The following is a 10756-nucleotide window of genomic DNA, read 5'->3' as shown; positions in this document are numbered from 1 at the left end:
TGTTTAATCACTCAATTGGATTTTTCTGCCAGCATATTTTTTTTCTCTGCAACCTACTGCTAAATTGTGCTTCCTAGCTGTTTTTATAAAATCACTGAATCAAATCTAACTCTGATTACATCAGGGAAGGCCAGGTACCCACACCATAACAGGGGGTTTGAAATTTTGACTTGTCTACTTAAAGATCACCAAAATCTGATAACAAGGTAAATTACGTCCCTGGGTGGGATTGAACCACCAACCTTTTGGATAATAACCGAACACGCTAACTGATTGCGCCACAGAGACACTTTGCAAACGTACATTCTGACAAACGCTAATAAGCATTCATCTAGAACGTTTCCTAGAAAAACTTTAAAAAGTCAATAATCTGGAGAGTTTTTGTAAGATGTTTCTTCCATCAATCAACGAAGAACATTCAAGCTGATTTCTTGCAGCAGCTGGGCACTGTAACAGCTCCAGAGCTGCTCTGTAAGGCAACTAAAAGGGTGTGGGCCCTGCAGCACTACCTGTAGTTCGCATTGGCCCTCATTCCGAGTTGTTCGCTCGGTATTTTTCATCGCATCGCAGTGAAAATCCGCTTAGTACGCATGCGCAATGTTCGCACTGCGACTGCGCCAAGTAACTTTACTATGAAGAAAGTATTTTTACTCACAGCTTTTTCATCGCTCCGGCGATCGTAATGTGATTGACAGGAAATGGGTGTTACTGGGCGGAAACACGGCGTTTCAGGGGCGTGTGGCTGAAAACGCTACCGTTTCCGGAAAAAACGCAGGAGTGGCCGGGGAAACGGTGGGAGTGCCTGGGCGAACGCTGGGTGTGTTTGTGACGTCAACCAGGAACGACAAGCACTGAACTGATCGCACAGGAAGAGTAAGTCTGGAGCTACTCTGAAACTGCTAAGTAGTTAGTAATCGCAATATTGCGAATACATCGGTCGCAATTTTAAGAAGCTAAGATTCACTCCCAGTAGGCGGCGGCTTAGCGAGTGTAACTCTGCTAAATTCGCCTTGCGACCGATCAACTCGGAATGAGGGCCATTGTGCGTTGGAAGGCACAAAGTAAGCAGACGGGAGAAGTCAGGATAGTGCGCAAGGGCATAGAAGGGAGCGGCTCAAGAAAAGAGAAGTGGAAACAGACAGCAAACTAGGCTGGAGAGAGACCTGAGACAAAGAGATCTGAATTATACGAGAGCCGACCAGGGGAAACACAAATTATGCAGTCGAGTTTCCCACATTTGGGGAAATCGCTGGAGCAGCACACACAGAGTGCAATGGGTGAGCCTTGCCCTGGGAGAAGCACCTTCATGATCATAGTATCTCACCTGGCAGGTAAGTAGGAGTTGGGCAAGAGCTGAGGAGGGTCGCTGCTCGGGCACCCCCCTGTCAAGTGAAGGAGATCCAACTGAGGCAGAACAAGAGAACTCTCGAAAGAAGAACAAGGCTAGAGGAAGATCTGAGACACAGAAATCTGGCTTTTACCAGAGCTGACCAGAGGAAAGCACAAACACAGTCCCCCACTACCACAAATAATGCAGTCGAGTTTCCCACATTTGGGGAAATCACAGGGGTCAGCATACCCAGAATGCAATGAATGAACCTCACCCTGGGAGAACAATCTTCATGACCATGGTATCTCCTATGCAAAATAAGTATGATTTGGGATAGGGCTGGGGAGGGCCGCTGCTCAGGCACATCTCTGTCAAGTAAAGGAGAATCAACTGAGGCAGCACAAGGGAACTCTCATCTGGGGACAACAACTGCAGGGAGAACACATATTTTCAGATGAACATGGGAGGGCAGAAGGCTGCCTAATACTGAAGCACCCCCAAACAACAAACCAAATGCAACAACTAGTGCAAGCATTCCTGGGGGAAGGCCTGCAGCAGATGGATTTGCATATGGTGATGTCATCCAAGCAGTGGGTCAAAGTTGGCTTCAACCCTCGTCTGCATATGAAAAGAGAAAAGGGGCGTGCAGGGCATGGCGGCCTTTTGCGGCGCTTGGATGACCCCTAGTTCGCATTAAACACCTCCACCCTACTTCGGTGTGGGGCTCATGTTGGCTATGCCCCAGCCCCTGAAGCATTCAAGCTGATTACTTGCAGCAGCTGGGCACTGTAATAGCTCCAGAGCTGCTCTGTAAGGCAAGTAAAAGGGTGTGGGCCCTGCAGCACTACCTGTAGTTCGCATTGTGCGTTGGAAGGCACAAAGTAAGCAGATGGGAGAAGTCAAGATAGTGCGCAAGGGCATAGAAGGGAGCGGCTCAAGAAAAGAGAAGTTGAAACAGACAGCAAACTAGGCTGGAGAGAGACCTGAGACAAAGAGATCTGACGAGAGCTGACCAGGGGAAACACAAATTATGCAGTCAAGTTTCCCACATTTGGGGAAATCGCAGGAGCAGCACACCCAGAGTGCAATGGGTGAGCCTTGCCCTGGGAGAAGCACCTTCATGATCATAGTATCTCACCTGGCAGGTAAGTAGGAGTTGGGCTTGAGCTGCTGAGGGTCGCTGCTCGGGCACCCCCCTGTCAAGTGAAGGAGATCCAACTGAGGCAGCACAAGGGAACTCTCGAAAGAAGAACAAGGCTAGAGGAATATCTGAGACAAAGAAATCTGACTTTTACCAGAGCTGACCAGAGGAAAGCACAAACACAGTCCCCCACTACCACAAATAATGCAGTCGAGTTTCCCACATTTGGGGAAATCATAGGAGTCAGCATACCCAGAATGCAATGAATGAACCTCACCCTGGGAGAACAATCTTCATGACCATGGTATCTCCTATGCAAAATAAGTATGATTTGGGATAGAGCTGGGGAGGGCCGCTGCTCAGGCACATCTCTGTCACGTAAAGGAGATTCAACTGAGGCAGCACAAGGGAACTCTCATCTGGGGACAACAACTGCTGGGAGAACACATATTTTCAGATGAACATGGGAGGGCAGAAGGCTGCCTAATACTGAAGCACCCCCAAACAACAAACCAAAATGCAACAACTAGTACAAGCATTCCTGGGGGAAGGCCTACAGCAGATGGATTTGCATATGGTGATGTCATCCAAGCAGTGGGTCAAAGTTGGCTTCAACCCTCATCTGCATATGAAAAGAGAAAAGGGGCGTGAAGGGCATGGCGGCCTTTTGCGGTGCTTGGATGACCCCTAGTTCGCATTAAACACCTCCACCCTCCTTCGGTGTGGGGCTCATGTTGGCTATGCCCCAGCCCCTGAAGCATTCAAGCTGATTTCTTGCAGCAGCTGGGCACTGTAACAGCTCCAGAGCTGCTCTGTAAGGCAAGTAAAAGGGTGTGGGCCCTGCAGCACTACCAGTAGTTCGCATTGTGCGTTGGAAGGCACAAAGTAAGCAGACGGGAGAAGTCAGGATAGTGCGCAAGGGCATAGAAGGGAGCGGCTCAAGAAAAGAGAAGTGGAAACAGACAGCAAACTAGGCTGGAGAGAGACCTGAGACAAAGAGATCTGAATTATACGAGAGCCGACCAGGGGAAACACAAATTATGCAGTCAAGTTTCCCACATTTGGGGAAATCACAGGGGCAGCACACCCAGAGTGCAATGGGTGAGCCTTGCCCTGGGAGAAGCACCTACATGATCATAGTATCTCACCTGGCAGGTAAGTAGGAGTTGGGCTAGAGCTGGGGAGGGTCGCTGCTCGGGCACCCCCCTGTCAAGTGAAGGAGATCCAACTGAGGCAGCACAAGGGAACTCTCGAAAGAAGAACAAGGCTAGAGGAAGATCTGAGACAAAGAAATCTGACTTTTACCAGAGCTGACCAGAGGAAAGCACAAACACAGTCCCCCACTACCACAAATAATGCAGTCAAGTTTCCCACATTTGGGGAAATCACAGGGGTCATCATACCCAGAATGCAATGAATGAACCTCACCCTGGGAGAACAATCTTCATGACCATGGTATCTCCTATGCAAAATAAGTATGATTTGGGATAGGGCTGGGGAGGGCCGCTGCTCAGGCACATCTCTGTCAAGTAAAGGAGATTCAACTGAGGCAGCACAAGGGAACTCTCATCTGGGGACAACAACTGCAGGGAGAACACATATTTTCAGATGAACATGGGAGGGCAGAAGGCTGCCTAATACTGAAGCACCCCCAAACAACAAACCAAATGCAACAACTAGTACAAGCATTCCTGGGGGAAGGCCTGCAGCAGATGGATTTGCATATGGTGATGTCATCCAAGCAGTGGGTCAAAGTTGGCTTCAACCCTCATCTGCATATGAAAAGAGAAAAGGGGCATGCAGGGCATGGCGGCCTTTTGCGGCGCTTGCATGACCCCTAATTCGCATTAAACACCTCCACCCTCCTTCGGTGTGGGGCTCATGTTGGCTATGCCCCAGCCCCTGAAGCATTCAAGCTGATTTCTTGCAGCAGCTGGGCACTGTAACAGCTCCAGAGCTGCTCTGTTAGGCAAGTAAAAGGGTGTGGGCCCTGCAGCACTACCTGTAGTTCGCATTGTGCGTTGGAAGGCACAAAGTAAGCAGACGGGAGAAGTCAGGATAGTGCGCAAGGGCATAGAAGGGAGCGGCTCAAGAAAAGAGAAGTGGAAACAGACAGCAAACTAGGCTGGAGAGAGACCTGAGACAAAGAGATCTGAATTATATGAGAGCCGACCAGGGGAAACACAAATTATGCAGTCAAGTTTTCCACATTTGGGGAAATCAAAGGGGCAGCACACCCAGAGTGCAATGGGTGAGCCTTGCCCTGGGAGAAGCACCTACATGATCATAGTATCTCACCTGGCAGGTAAGTAGGAGTTGGGCTAGAGCTGGGGAGGGTCGCTGCTCGGGCACCCCCCTGTCAAGTGAAGGAGATCAAACTGAGGCAGCACAAGGGAACTCTCGAAAGAAGAACAAGGCTAGAGGAAGATCTGAGACAAAGAAATCTGACTTTTACCAGAGCTGACCAGAGGAAAGCACAAACACAGTCCCCCACTACCACAAATAATGCAGTCGAGTTTCCCACATTTGGGGAAATCACAGGGGTCATCATACCCAGAATGCAATGAATGAACCTCACCCTGGGAGAACAATCTTCATGACCATGATATCTCCTATGCAAAATAAGTATGATTTGGGATAGGGCAGGGGAGGGCCGCTGCTCAGGCACATCTCTGTCAAGTAAAGGCGATTCAACTGAGGCAGCACAAGGGAACTCTCATCTGGGGACAACAACTGCAGGGAGAACACATATTTTCAGATGAACATGGGAGGGCAGAAGGCTGCCTAATACTGAAGCACCCCCAAACAACAAACCAAATGCAACAACTAGTGCAAGCATTCCTGGGGGAAGGCCTGCAGCAGATGGATTTGCATATGGTGATGTCATCCAAGCAGTGGGTCAAAGTTGGCTTCAACCCTCGTCTGCATATGAAAAGAAAAAAGGGATGTGCAGGGCATGGCGGCCTTTTGCGGCGCTTGCATGACCCCTAATTCGCATTAAACACCTCCACCCTCCTTCGGTGTGGGGCTCATGTTGGCTATGCCCCAGCACCTGAAGCATTCAAGCTGATTTCTTGTAGCAGCTGGGCACTGTAACAGCTCCAGAGCTGCTCTGTAAGGCAACTAATAGGGTGTGGGCCCTGCAGCACTACCTGTAGTTCGCATTGTGCGTTGGAAGGCACAAAGTAAGCAGACGGGAGAAGTCAGGATAGTGCGCAAGGGCATAAAAGGGAGCGGCTCAAGAAAAGAGAAGTGGAAACAGACAGCAAACTAGGCTGGAGAGAGACCTGAGACAAAGAGATCTGAATTATACGAGAGCCGACCAGAGGAAACACAAATTATGCAGTCAAGTGTCCCACATTTGGGGAAATCGCAGGAGCAGCACACCCAGAGTGCAATGGGTGAGCCTTGCCCTGGGAGGAGCACCTTCCTGATCATAGTATCTCACCTGGCAGGTAAGTAGGAGTTGGGCTAGAGCTGGGGAGGGTCGCTGCTCGGGCACCCCCCTGTCAAGTGAAGGAGATCCAACTGAGGCAGCACAAGGGAACTCTCGAAAGAAGAACAAGGCTAGAGGAAGATCTGAGACAAAGAAATCTGACTTTTACCAGAGTTGACCAGAAGAAAGCACAAACATAGTCCCCCACTACCACAAATAATGCAGTCGAGTTTCCCACATTTGGGGAAATCACAGGGGTCAGCATACCCAGAATGCAATGAATGAACCTCACCCTGGGAGAACAATCTTCATGACCATGGTATCTCCTATGCAAAATAAGTATGATTTGGGATAGGGCTGGGGAGGGCCGCTGCTCAGGCACATCTCTGTCAAGTAAAGGAGATTCAACTGAGGCAGCACAAGGGAACTCTCATCTGGGGACAACAACTGCAGGGAGAACACATATTTTCAGATGAACATGGGAGGGCAGAAGGCTGCCTAATACTGAAGCACCCCCAAACAACAAACCACATGCAACAACTAGTGCAAGCATTCCTGGGGGAAGGCCTGCAGCAGATGGATTTGCATATGGTGATGTCATCCAAGCAGTGGGTCAAAGTTGGCTTCAACCCTCGTCTGCATATGAAAAGAAAAAAGGGATGTGCAGGGCATGGCGTCCTTTTGTGGCGCTTGGATGAACCCTCCTTCGGTGTGGGGCTCATGTTGGCTATGCCCCAGCCCCTGAAGCATTCAAGATGATTTCTTGCAGCAGCTGGGCACTGTAACAGCTCCAGAGTTGCTCTGTAAAGCATGTAAAAGGGTGTGGGCCCTGCAGCACTACCTGTAGTATGCATTGTGCATTGGAAGGCACAAAGTAAGCAGACGGGAGAGGTCAGGATAGTGCGCAAGGGCATAGAAGGGAGCGGCTCAAGAAAAGAGAAGTGGAAACAGACAGCAAACTAGGCTGGAGAAACACCTGAGACAAAGAGATCTGAATTATATGAGAGCCGACCAGAGGAAACACAAATTATGCAGTCAAGTGTCCCACATTTGGGGAAATCGCAGGAGCAGCACACCCAGAGTGCAATGGGTGAGCCTTGCCCTGGGAGAAGCACCTTCCTGATCATAGTATCTCACCTGGCAGGTAAATAGGAGTTGGGCTAGAGCTGGGGAGGGTCGCTGCTCGTGCACCCCCCTGTCAAGTGAAGGAGATCCAACTGAGGCAGCACAAGGGAACTCTCGAAAGAAGAACAAGGCTAGAGGAAGATCTGAGACAAAGAAATCTGACTTTTACCTGAGCTGACCAGAGGAAAGCACAAACACAGTCCCCCACTACCACAAATAATGCAGTCGAGTTTCCCACATTTGGGGAAATCACAGGGGTCAGCATACCCAGAATGCAATGAATGAACCTCACCCTGGGAGAACAATCTTCATGACCATGGTATCTCCTATGCAAAATAAGTATGATTTGGGATAGGGCTGGGGAGGGCCGCTGCTCAGGCACATCTCTGTCAAGTAAAGGAGATTCAACTGAGGCAGCACAAGGGAACTCTCATCTGGGGACAACAACTGCAGGGAGAACACATATTTTCAGATGAACATGGGAGGGCAGAAGGCTGCCTAATACTGAAGCACCCCCAAACAACAAACCAAATGCAACAACTAGTGCAAGCATTCCTGGGGGAAGGCCTGCAGCAGATTGATTTGCATATGGTAATGCCATCCAAGCAGTGGGTCAAAGTTGGCTTCAACCCTCGTCTGCATATGAAAAGAGAAAAGGGGCGTGCAGGGCATGGCGGCCTTTTGCGGCGCTTGGATGACCCCTAGTTCGCATTAAACACCTCCACCCTCCTTCGGTGTGGGGCTCATGTTGGCTATGCCCCAGCCCCTGAAGCATTCAAGCTGATTTCTTGCAGCAGCTGGGCACTGTAACAGCTCCAGAGCTGCTCTGTAAGGCAAGTAAAAGGGTGTGGGCCCTGCAGCACTACCTGTAGTTTGCATTGTGCATTGGAAGGCACAAAGTAAGCAGACGGGAGAAGTCAGGATAGTGCGCAAGGGCATAGAAGGGAGCGGCTCAAGAAAAGAGAAGTGGAAACAGACAGCAAACTAGGCTGGAGAGAGACCTGAGACAAAGAGATCTGAATTATACGAGAGCCGACAAGGGGAAACACAAATTATGCAGTCAAGTTTCCCACATTTGGGGAAATCAAAGGGGCAGCACACCCAGAGTGCAATGGGTGAGGCTTGCCCTGGGAGAAGCACCTACATGATCATAGTATCTCACCTGGCAGGTAAGTAGGAGTTGGGCTAGAGCTGGGGAGGGTCGCTGCTCGGGCACCCCCCTGTCAAGTGAAGGAGATCCAACTGAGGCAGCACAAGGGAACTCTCGAAAGAACAAGGCTAGAGGAAGATCTGAGACAAAGAAATCTGACTTTTACCAGAGCTGACCAGAGGAAAGCACAAACACAGTCCCCCACTACCACAAATAATGCAGTCGAGTTTCCCACATTTGGGGAAATCACAGGGGTCATCATACCCAGAATGCAATGAATGAACCTCACCCTGGGAGAACAATCTTCATGACCATGATATCTCCTATGCAAAATAAGTATGATTTGGGATAGGGCTGGGGAGGGCCGCTGCTCAGGCACATCTCTGTCAAGTAAAGGCGATTCAACTGAGGCAGCACAAGGGAACTCTCATCTGGGGACAACAACTGCAGGGAGAACACATATTTTCAGATGAACATGGGAGGGCAGAAGGCTGCCTAATACTGAAGCACCCCCAAACAACAAACCAAATGCAACAACTAGTGCAAGCATTCCTGGGGGAAGGCCTGCAGCAGATGGATTTGCATATGGTGATGTCATCCAAGCAGTGGGTCAAAGTTGGCTTCAACCCTCGTCTGCATATGAAAAGAAAAAAGGGATGTGCAGGGCATGGCGGCCTTTTGCGGCCCTTGGATGACCCCTAATTCGCATTAAACACCTCCACCCTCCTTCGGTGTGGGGCTCATGTTGGCTATGCCCCAGCACCTGAAGCATTCAAGCTGATTTCTTGCAGCAGCTGGGCACTGTAAAAGCTCCAGAGCTGCTCTGTAAGGCAAGTAAAAGGGTGTGGGCCCTGCAGCACTACCTGTAGTTCGCATTGTGCGTTGGAAGGCACAAAGTAAGCAGACGGGAGAAGTCAGGATAGTGCGCAAGGGCATAGAAGGGAGCGGCTCAAGAAAAGAGAAGTGGAAACAGACAGCAAACTAGGCTGGAGAGAGACCTGAGACAAAGAGATCTGAATTATACGAGAGCCGACCAGAGGAAACACAAATTATGTAGTCAAGTGTCCCACATTTGGGGAAATCGCAGGAGCAGCACACCCAGAGAGCAATGGGTGAGCCTTGCCCTGGGAGAAGCACCTTCCTGATCATAGTATCTCACCTGGCAGGTAAGTAGGAGTTGGGCTAGAGCTGGGGAGGGTCGCTGCTCGGGCACCCCCCTGTCAAGTGAAGGAGATCCAACTGAGGCAGCACAAGGGAACTCTCGAAAGAAGAACAAGGCTAGAGGAAGATCTGAGACAAAGAAATCTGACTTTTACCAGAGCTGACCAGAGGAAAGCACAAACACAGTCCCCCACTACCACAAATAATGCAGTCGAGTTTCCCACATTTGGGGAAATCACAGGGGTCAGCATACCCAGAATGCAATGAATGAACCTCACCCTGGGAGAACAATCTTCATGACCATGGTATCTCCTATGCAAAATAAGTATGATTTGGGATAGGGCTAGGGAGGGCCGCTGCTCAGGCATATATCTGTCAAGTAAAGGAGATTCAACTGAGGCAGCACAAGGGAACTCTCATCTGGGGACAACAACTGCAGGGAGAACACATATTTTCAAATGAACATGGGAGGGCAGAAGGCTGCCTAATACTTAAGCACCCACAAACAACAAACCAAATGCAACAACTAGTACAAGCATTCCTGGGGGAAGGTCTGCAGCAGACGGATTTGCATACAGTGATGTCATCCAAGCAGTGGGCCAAAGTTGGCAGGAACCCTCATCTGCATATGAAAAGAGAAAAGGGGTATGCAGGGCATGGCGGCCTTTTGCGGCGCTTGGATGACCCTTAGTTCGCATTAAACACCCCCACCCTCCTTCGGTGTGGGGCTCATGTTGGCAATGCCCCAGCCCCTAAAGCATTCCAGCTGATTTCTTGCAGCAGCTGGGCACTGTAACAGCTCCAGAGCTGCTCTGTAAGGCAACTAAAAGGGTGTGGGCCCTGCAGCACTACCTGTAGTTCGCATTGTGCGTTGGAAGGCACAAAGTAAGCAGACGGGAGAAGTCAGGATAGTGCGCAAGGGCATAGAAGGGAGCGGCTCAAGAAAAGAGAAGTGGAAACAGACAGCAAACTAGGCTGGAGAGAGACCTGAGACAAAGAGATCTGAATTATACGAGAGCCGACCAGAGGAAACACAAATTATGCAGTCAAGTGTCCCACATTTGGGGAAATCGCAGGAGCAGCACACCCAGAGTGCAATGGGTGAGCCTTGCCCTGGGAGAAGCGTGTACATTTTCGGTATCGCCTGCCTAGAGAAATGGAACCTAGATGGCATTTGGTACCGGGGACACAGTACCTCAATCAAGTCTCTAGTTGCCTCTGAATTAACGATGGATACCGGAACCACGTTTCTCACCACCCAGGCTGACAAGACCTGAGTTATCCGCTTTGCAGCAGGATGACTGCTGTGATATTTCATCTTCCTCGCAAAGGACTGTTGGACAGTCAATTGCCTACTGGAAGTAGTACAAGTGGTCTTCCGACTTCCCCTCTGGGATGACGATCGACTCGCAG

General features: G+C 50.0%; 14 non-coding genes and 2 pseudogenes across 14 annotated transcripts; all 16 read right to left on the bottom strand.

The window, feature by feature from the left end:
• Positions 1-1176: 1176 nt before the first annotated feature.
• Positions 1177-1339, bottom strand: LOC134959791 (U1 spliceosomal RNA). Its single transcript, XR_010187655.1, has one exon. It is a non-coding gene; the product is annotated as a U1 spliceosomal RNA (small nuclear RNA).
• Positions 1340-1491: 152 nt separating this feature from the next.
• On the bottom strand, positions 1492-1655 carry LOC134959427 (U1 spliceosomal RNA). The gene has a single exon (XR_010187469.1). It is a non-coding gene; the product is annotated as a U1 spliceosomal RNA (small nuclear RNA).
• A 671-nt stretch (positions 1656-2326) lies between these two features.
• On the bottom strand, positions 2327-2483 carry LOC134959736 (U1 spliceosomal RNA). Its single transcript, XR_010187646.1, has one exon. It is a non-coding gene; the product is annotated as a U1 spliceosomal RNA (small nuclear RNA).
• A 152-nt stretch (positions 2484-2635) lies between these two features.
• On the bottom strand, positions 2636-2799 carry LOC134959537 (U1 spliceosomal RNA). The gene has a single exon (XR_010187564.1). It is a non-coding gene; the product is annotated as a U1 spliceosomal RNA (small nuclear RNA).
• Positions 2800-3471: 672 nt separating this feature from the next.
• Positions 3472-3634, bottom strand: LOC134959857 (U1 spliceosomal RNA). The gene has a single exon (XR_010187667.1). It is a non-coding gene; the product is annotated as a U1 spliceosomal RNA (small nuclear RNA).
• Positions 3635-3786: 152 nt separating this feature from the next.
• On the bottom strand, positions 3787-3950 carry LOC134959604 (U1 spliceosomal RNA). The gene has a single exon (XR_010187617.1). It is a non-coding gene; the product is annotated as a U1 spliceosomal RNA (small nuclear RNA).
• Positions 3951-4642: 692 nt separating this feature from the next.
• Positions 4643-4784, bottom strand: LOC134959879 (U1 spliceosomal RNA; annotated as a pseudogene).
• Positions 4785-4936: 152 nt separating this feature from the next.
• On the bottom strand, positions 4937-5100 carry LOC134959559 (U1 spliceosomal RNA). The gene has a single exon (XR_010187579.1). It is a non-coding gene; the product is annotated as a U1 spliceosomal RNA (small nuclear RNA).
• Positions 5101-5771: 671 nt separating this feature from the next.
• LOC134959780 (U1 spliceosomal RNA) lies at positions 5772-5934 on the bottom strand. Its single transcript, XR_010187653.1, has one exon. It is a non-coding gene; the product is annotated as a U1 spliceosomal RNA (small nuclear RNA).
• Positions 5935-6086: 152 nt separating this feature from the next.
• On the bottom strand, positions 6087-6250 carry LOC134959593 (U1 spliceosomal RNA). The gene has a single exon (XR_010187607.1). It is a non-coding gene; the product is annotated as a U1 spliceosomal RNA (small nuclear RNA).
• Positions 6251-6896: 646 nt separating this feature from the next.
• Positions 6897-7059, bottom strand: LOC134959835 (U1 spliceosomal RNA). The gene has a single exon (XR_010187663.1). It is a non-coding gene; the product is annotated as a U1 spliceosomal RNA (small nuclear RNA).
• A 152-nt stretch (positions 7060-7211) lies between these two features.
• LOC134959416 (U1 spliceosomal RNA) lies at positions 7212-7375 on the bottom strand. The gene has a single exon (XR_010187459.1). It is a non-coding gene; the product is annotated as a U1 spliceosomal RNA (small nuclear RNA).
• A 698-nt stretch (positions 7376-8073) lies between these two features.
• LOC134959968 (U1 spliceosomal RNA) lies at positions 8074-8209 on the bottom strand (annotated as a pseudogene).
• A 149-nt stretch (positions 8210-8358) lies between these two features.
• Positions 8359-8522, bottom strand: LOC134959548 (U1 spliceosomal RNA). The gene has a single exon (XR_010187569.1). It is a non-coding gene; the product is annotated as a U1 spliceosomal RNA (small nuclear RNA).
• A 671-nt stretch (positions 8523-9193) lies between these two features.
• Positions 9194-9356, bottom strand: LOC134959957 (U1 spliceosomal RNA). The gene has a single exon (XR_010187680.1). It is a non-coding gene; the product is annotated as a U1 spliceosomal RNA (small nuclear RNA).
• A 152-nt stretch (positions 9357-9508) lies between these two features.
• LOC134959393 (U1 spliceosomal RNA) lies at positions 9509-9672 on the bottom strand. The gene has a single exon (XR_010187440.1). It is a non-coding gene; the product is annotated as a U1 spliceosomal RNA (small nuclear RNA).
• Between the last annotated feature and the right edge of the window lie 1084 nt (positions 9673-10756).

Source organism: Pseudophryne corroboree, chromosome 1 (genome assembly GCF_028390025.1).
Source record: "Pseudophryne corroboree isolate aPseCor3 chromosome 1, aPseCor3.hap2, whole genome shotgun sequence".
Classification (NCBI taxonomy): Eukaryota; Metazoa; Chordata; class Amphibia; order Anura; family Myobatrachidae; genus Pseudophryne; species Pseudophryne corroboree.
This window is presented reverse-complemented; position numbering and strand designations above follow the sequence as displayed.